Raw genomic sequence first — 7,821 nt, 5'->3', positions numbered from 1 at the left:
TAGGTTGGTCTTATGTAACAGACAACATTGTCCCCTTTTGTCAGTGCCGGGAAGAAACTTACAACAAAAGCAAAACACAAGGTGCAAAAAGAGAAACCACAGTGAGGGGTTGCAGGATGGGGATGGGTGGGTGAGTCTGAGAACTGTTTCACTATAAACATGACTTTACCAGTTACGTTTTCTGCTGACACCAGTATAATTTTCCTTTTAAGAGCTGCAGCCACGCAGCAGCCACACGGCCTTACAGTTCGACTGGTCAATGGATAAAATAGAACTCATCTTTATGATTAATTCCACAGTTTGGCTTTGTGCTGTTTTTCATGTCCCGTGATGTCTTCTCTGATGAGGGCAGGATGTATGTATGTGTTTACGTGTACGCACAGACTCTGTTTAGTCTGCCTGCGTCAGAGATACTTCACGACACACTCATAAATTCAACAGCGATGGCAGTCCCACCCCGACCTCCCACTCTCTATTTCTTTGTGACAAGCATGAAAACAAGCAAACACACACAAACATTAGAATACACGCAAATGGCATGACGATGTCAACACCTTTATTGACCACAGAGAAAGGTGACTTCTGGGGAACTGAAGAAATAATTCATATAACATTCCTGTTTGACACAAACATAACAATATACTTACAGGACGGTTTAGTCAAAGTGCAGCACAGTAAGAAAGATCATCCAAAAATGATTCAGCTCGTAATGTTTATATATTTCATCCTCAAACTTGTTTCAGTCCAAGCTTTTATAAATTCATACATGTTGACTAATAGTGTTTTTATATAGCAAATAGCAAATAATAAAATAAAACAAAGCAAAACTGGTTAAAAAAAAAAGAATTTGTTGTGAGATTTCTTCTTTTTCTTCTCGTCTTCTTCTTCCTATGGCCCTGGTGTGTTTTACTTTCTCAGCCATGCTCTGCAGAACAAGTGAGGGCACTTTGAGGATGAATAGCAGACTAAATAAACTTGCTGAAAGCAGCAATGTCACATACTTGAACTGAAGGAGAGATGTAATATTCATGAATCTGTAAACCTCTATAATGTCTGCTCACGGAAAATTTCCAAACCTATTATGTAAATTCCATCACAAAATTAATAATTCATTCATTTTAAGTATTTAAGATTTGTGACAGAGTTATCGTTATTATCATAATCCTGAAAGTAAAGCCAACAAATATCTGTTCGAGGCCCTATTTTTCGGGGCTGCTTTGATGTTTTAAAACACGTGTAAATCTTTAACATAACAAAACATATTTTTCGGGTTTTTTTTTTTTTTTTTTTACTGTGAATAAAATGTAACCTGCCAGCTTTAAGGCAGATTGTGGATTGATCCAAATTTGAACATGTTTAATTTCACATGTAAATTAGCCATGACGTCTGTTAAATAGAAGTAGTGTAAAAATAGCTCACTCATTACTTTAAAATCGTCATAAAAACAAGTGATTCGCCTTTCCGCTCCGGTTATCCGACAATCCTTAAGTTTAAAAAGTTACTATACAATCAAAGCAGCTGAACCTCGACTCACCTCATTATGTTTTTAATCCACTGTAGGCTCTGAAGGCGGTCTACGCCACCTCTTCAGGTCGCGCTAAATTCCGTGACCTGATCCTGGTTTGTGCGTAACTGTCAGCGACGAGGGGAGAGGCATCAATTAGAGATCTAATACAGTCCCGATGGGGTGGACTGCGCCGCGCTGGATCTGCGCCATCTCTAAACATCAACACACACCCAACATTAAGGTCTGGCCTTAAGGGAATACATGCTTTTAGAAAAAAGCATATACTAGATAAACCCCACAGGCCTAATCTTTATTTTATTTTATTAAAATCCCTTAATTAGAGGGGGAAAATAGGACTTGTCTCTTTTACATAAAAAATGGGCTGTATTTATTTAAAATTGAACACGGAAATTGTTAACCTTTTAGCATACTTTTAAAGAGGAAATTTTTATTCTAAATCCTATTTATAGGGAAATCATATTTATATTTTTGTTTTAGTTCAGTTGTGTTTTGTTTGAAATTTGTCCATAATGTGTGTACTAAGCTGGGCTATATCTTGTAATAATTGAGAGTAAAATTTCAGTGCACTTTGAGTAGTCCAACATAACATCAATATTTGGCCTAGTTCGTTGTTTTCATTATTTTTCTTTTACATCATTGTAAAAGCCAAAACACAATCACACACTTCCACACTAAAATACTTTTATTCCTACTGTAAGATATTTATTTATATAACAAAATAAATGTTTGTAGGTTTTACGTTTATCTAAAATAAATAAATTAAAATAATGCCCCTCCTTTTTTTTCTTCTTTCTTTACAAAAATCAGAAATTATGTTAAATAACAACTTGTGAATATTAACAAATCATCTTGGCTCAATATATTACGCAAATGGAAAATTTAAACAGAGTTGTCAAATGCCTGTGTCAAAAAAAAAAAAAAAAAAATTCACCCTATAATTACATTTTAAGAATGGTGGAAGGGGCCTGCAGTGAACTTGGGCCTCACCAGAGACTCAGATGTACTCTCACACAGTTGCACTGCTGTAAATAATAAATGTCATATCCACGAGCACCAAAATCAGGGGTCAGGATCAGGGTGCGTGACTGCTCAGTCATGTTATTGAAAGCATGTATACTGAATGTGGGTTACTTTTTAAATTGCACAAAAAATATGGAGCATATTATCACTCTAGTATATCATCCAGTCGCCTATTGTTAAATTATAAAAAACTGCTTCTGAAGTGTAACACAATCAACAGAATCTGCCAGTTTTTCAGGATGGGGAAAGATCAGTAAGCAGCATGTTGTCACTTGTCTAGTAGCGTAGTGCCACACAATATCAGCAGACTGTAAACAATAGCAGCAGCATTCTTATAACAACCGCTGAGGTGACCTATGGAGTAAAATATTTTTGGCTGAGTGAAAACAACAGGTTTAATTAGAGAGAGAGTGAATGCGTTGAAACGCACAGAGACGTTTGCAGGATTTCCACTTGAACTGAAATGTGATATCCAACACATGCCATGGAACTTCTATTCTTCATCTGCCCATGCTTGTCTTTGATGCTGTTGCCAAAGCTGTCAGTGCAATAAACTTCTATGAACCTGTGGAGATATGCATTACTGAGATATTACACTTCAATTCATTTCAGTGACAAACAATTATTGTGAGTGGTTTTAAGATCAAAAGCAAAAACTTGTTTGACACTGAAATAACAGGGTCATACTAGCATCTAGTGCTCTTTGTAGGTATTATTTTTATTTTATTTTACCATTTATTTATTTATGGATCCACTTTTTTTTTTCTTTAATTTGCATTGAAAAAAATTAAAGCTGGAAGTTTAAATCATATTTTTACGCTTTTTTCTAAAGGTATTTGATTAAAAAGTGGTCAATATCTCTTTTCAAAGAGATTAACCATCAATTAAATCTCAACTGCTCAGACCTAAGAGACGTCTATGAGCTTTGTCCCGAGCTTTTGAGCTGTAGCTCGGTGATTTAGGTTGAACTTTGTAATCTTCAGGTCAACATCAACATTGTTTCAAGGTGGCACAGCGAAGCGGTGTTGATGACACATTTTGAAACATTGGATCTGAGCACTAATTGAGGTTATAACCTTAAAAAAACCCTTCTACTTGCCTTATCAAGTACTATTGTTTTGTCTATGAAGATGCCAAATGAAACAAAACAAGTAGACTGTCAACTATAGGAAAAACAGAAACAAACCTACTACTCATCCATATCCCACGCTTATGGTCTGAACTATGCAACGCACCAAATATTTAGAGTAATAGCTAGTTACTGTGCTATCACCAACACCCAGAGCTGTCAATCTGTACCCTGGAGCTAATTAAAAGGGCTGTGGCATTTTAATTGTTTGCATACACTTTGAAGGCAGACTGGAACAGTCAAGTGAAGGGCATGGCAAGCATGCCATGCCTCCTTAAATCACTCCCCTGTGCCAAAATGCTGACACCAGACCAAAAATGCTTTTAAAAAAAAGGCCCTCTGTGTGGCCATAAAAGACATAGGGAGAAAGAATCATGATGAACATATTTTAAATATGTGATTTAATTAAATGGCAAATCATCAGCTTGTTCAGTTTTTTCATTAATGATATCACCTGTGTGCTAAAGCCCATTTGCCTTCCATGAAATGCCATTCAGACACTCCAAATGACATAAAACATGTTCAAGAAATGTCATTACTTACAGTGTTATCCAGGGCTTGCGTCCCATCACCAGCATGTGTGTGGCTTCATCTTCTGCTCACTACATTTCTTTGGCTTTGTCACTTCTGCCGTTGTTCCCTTGCTTTTCTACCTTCTGAATGTCCTGACACTAAGATGGAGCTGGCATGGAATAAAAGACACATTCTAATTGTGTTGCATGGGACCCCAGGGCATTAGCTGCTCTGGCCTCATGGCTCTCTGCTGCCACCTGTCTGTTCCTAAAAGATCACATGAAGAGCTTGCATGAAGACCTGCAGAATTTGCTGAGTAATGCAAAGAGATCACATTAAAGTCGTTTGCTGTTGTAATTTTTTTTATTGCAATCAAATGTCAAAATTTGACTTTGTCAGTATGATGAGGGGAAATTCAATTTCCTTTATTCTACACTTTTATGGGCCCCAAAACTGATACACGGCTTTGTTACTTTAAAAGTACTGTATGTTTTACCTTGAAAGATTTCTACAAATAATCACATGATCTCGCTCTATGTCTAAAGACCTCATGTGAAAAAATGGGAATGTTAAGTGACCGGACTTGCATGAAACATAAAAACAAAACAATTTCATTAACTCTAAAGAGCGGCAGAAAATGTATCTGTAAAAGAGCGTTTGCAGATTAAACCCCTGCTTTGTATGATGTGATAGCCCAACAGGAAGCCATTGAAACTCCAACATAAATAGTAATCAGGCCATGGGTAAACCAATCAGCAGCGCTGTTTCAAAATATGCACCAATCAATTAGCAAATGTATTTTCTTTCAAATGTGCAGACCAAATCAAAGCATTTCAGGAAACAAGTTACGGCTAATCTACGTTTTGTTTTTTGTATCTAAGGCTCTCGTTGCAGTTTGCACTCTCAACCTCCTAGATTTAAAATCTCAAAAATGTGTTTACATTGCAGAGATTTTAATCATTTGTTCAATCATATGTGTATAAAGAGGATTTGCAGTGAGTGCCTTTATATTTTTTGCAGTTACCACCAACTGTGCTCATTTTCTTCTCACACTTTCTCTGTTGGCAATGTCTTCTCATAAGCTCTGCAGACACTGAGCAGTTAATCAAAGGCTGATTATCTCTTGTTCATTACTGCTGTTTAAATTTAAAATGCTTTCGTTACCGAGTTTCTTTACAGGTTTTGGAAGCCAGCCTCTTGGCTTCATATGTACTCCAGTCCCACTCACACACAGCTGTCTTCCAGGCTCCATCACCTGCATCCAGCTGCAAACCACAAACAGATTGCAGTATTCCCCCGGAGGGAGATTTTGTGCAGTCGGGTCATCATCGGCACGAAAGATGAAGGGGCAATATATTAAGTAAAACCTCACTGCTCATCAACCAAGGACATTTTGCACAACACTAAGCCCCTGTGCCAGTAAGGACTGACACAGTAGTAGCTAACAATGTTGTCAGAGCATGTGACAACATTTCCCAGACCACTAAACATTGAAAACAGACCAACGAGGCAACATACTGCTTTGATTTACTTATTTGAAAAATAGCTTTGGAATGAATATCCTCGTCCAGTTGTTCCTATGTGGCTGCCATACAAGTAGGGGATAAAAGGAAACATGATTTCTTATTTTAAGCGCAGGAAATGAGACAATGACAGGAGACAAATTTATCACATATTGATGTGATTGTGGCGATAAATGCGTTCTGGATGGTGATTTTATTGTCTCTCAGTGGACACATCTTCTCGTAGTTATCCCATTCATAAAAAATCTCTCATGCTTGTGTTTTAATGTGTCATCTCACGTCTGCGTGACAACAGGACGGGATCAGATCAGCTTCCATGTCTTTCACTACATGCATTGTTTGGCTGAGTCTGTGTTGCCCTTTTACCACAGCTATTTTTATTTAGTAGGATAGCCATTTGACTTGTTTTAAGAAGAAACAGGCTCAGTCCTTTGTGGTGACAAATATCTGAAGTATAGCTTTAACTTACAGTAATAATCATTTGAACTAATGTGTAGCCAAGCCCCTACTCCGATTTCTCTGAAAACGGGCAACAGCAGGAGAAAATCCTCGTGTGAATCACTGCAGAGTTCTAATTTAATCTCATACGAAATGTAAATACAGCTGCTGGATTCAAAATTATTTGACTACAATCGTCCAAAATTTTCTTTTAAAATTTATCAACTCAGCCAAAATCCATATTATACATAGCACACCTGCCCTATGTGCGAACAAATATTTTAATCAGCCGCATCTGGGAAATCTGCACCAAGCACTCATCAAGGCTAGCAGAGTTTTGCCTTGTCAAAACAGACTGATTGCCCTCCATTTGATTTTCCTAAACCCTGCAAACACCAATGTGGAACTTCTGTTGAGAGCGAGAGGAGGGCAGTTGAATAAACAGGATTACTTGCTATGGCAACACCTGCAAGCAGCACGTGCGAGCAGGAGAGGGAAAAGGATCCTGGTTAACTGCTGCAGATAATGACGCTGCTATATTTATATTTGTCTTTGGCAAGGGATCCTCAGCCATTCTACTCCAAACCACAGCCAGCGTTTTTTGTTTTTTTTTAGTCTGAACAGTGCCAGTACGTCTCTTAGCTCAGTGTTAGAGTGAAACACAACAGAGGAGTTTCAAAATACTCACACAGCCAGTGTTGAAGCTGAGTCTGCAGCGTGCCAGTGAATCAAAGCAATAATGTGGCAAACAAAGAGTGAACACACGTGAACACAGTAGAATGTCTTTAATTATGATAATGACGCGGTGATTAGTCCATACATTCATGTGATTACGATGTACCACCTTCCAACGTTGTGTATGCTCATTTGTATATTGGGGAAAGAAGCGTGCATTTTCCAGAATCCCAGCTAAAGAAAAGCTTAAAGACCAGGAGGGAGCTGCCAAATGTGTGGTTTCAGAAAGGGAGACCTGATGGACCACCAAATGCAGGAAGGGTATGCTATCGGATTTCCTCAGAGCCCAAACAAAAACACTGTTTTTAACGCAAATTGAGTTATTAATTGTGGAAGGAAATCATCGGCGCTTAAAGAAAACCACACAATACACAAACAAACATATTTATGGTGTAGAAACACATAGTGTGAAAGTGGTCACTGATGATGACGAGCCCACAGGCTCCATTTGTTGACAAATCTTTTGGGGCTTTCTGTGGTCTTTTAGCTCAGTGTTTCAGTTTTTACACAACAGTTGAACTGATTAATTTCACTCATTAACATTCCTTTCAATGGGAAGCTATGGTTGGAAAAAAAAGACCAGTGAAGTTATATTAACAAACTTAGTTAGTTCCCTGGAAAATACCCAAAGGATGATCCCAATTTATCCATCAGTCAGGACAGCAGATAATACCTACCCTCCCAGGTTCAAGGTCAAATTCAGGTGGAGCTCCCGTTTGACGCCATAGAACTAAAATCCCACTAAACAGGCCCCTTTTTCTAAATAACTCTGTGACCCAGAGGTCCCAGACAGTACGCCAGGCTGTGTTCTGGGCCCGTTTATCAAGGCTTTTCCGCTCCATCGGTGCAAGCATTGTGCCAAAAAAGATGGCCACTATCAAACGAGATGGAGAATATGAGGTGAGAAAGGGCAAAGTGATGTGAAAACAAAGAGA

At 38.2% G+C, this 7,821-nt stretch overlaps 1 long non-coding RNA gene across 2 annotated transcripts; it reads right to left on the bottom strand.

Moving 5' to 3' along the window:
* Window positions 1-539: 539 nt before the first annotated feature.
* On the bottom strand, window positions 540-4,364 carry LOC101479951 (uncharacterized). Of its 2 annotated transcripts, XR_001167405.3 has the most exons (3): window positions 4,221-4,364; window positions 2,979-3,113; window positions 540-1,719 (listed from the first exon to the last, which is right to left on the bottom strand). It is a non-coding gene; the product is annotated as an uncharacterized LOC101479951 (long non-coding RNA). The 2 variants fall into 2 exon arrangements; XR_013094243.1 differs by having other exon boundaries at window positions 540-3,113.
* Between the last annotated feature and the right edge of the window lie 3,457 nt (window positions 4,365-7,821).

This window comes from Maylandia zebra, linkage group LG18 (genome assembly GCF_041146795.1).
Source record: "Maylandia zebra isolate NMK-2024a linkage group LG18, Mzebra_GT3a, whole genome shotgun sequence".
NCBI classification, from domain to species: domain Eukaryota; kingdom Metazoa; phylum Chordata; class Actinopteri; order Cichliformes; family Cichlidae; genus Maylandia; species Maylandia zebra.
This window is presented reverse-complemented; position numbering and strand designations above follow the sequence as displayed.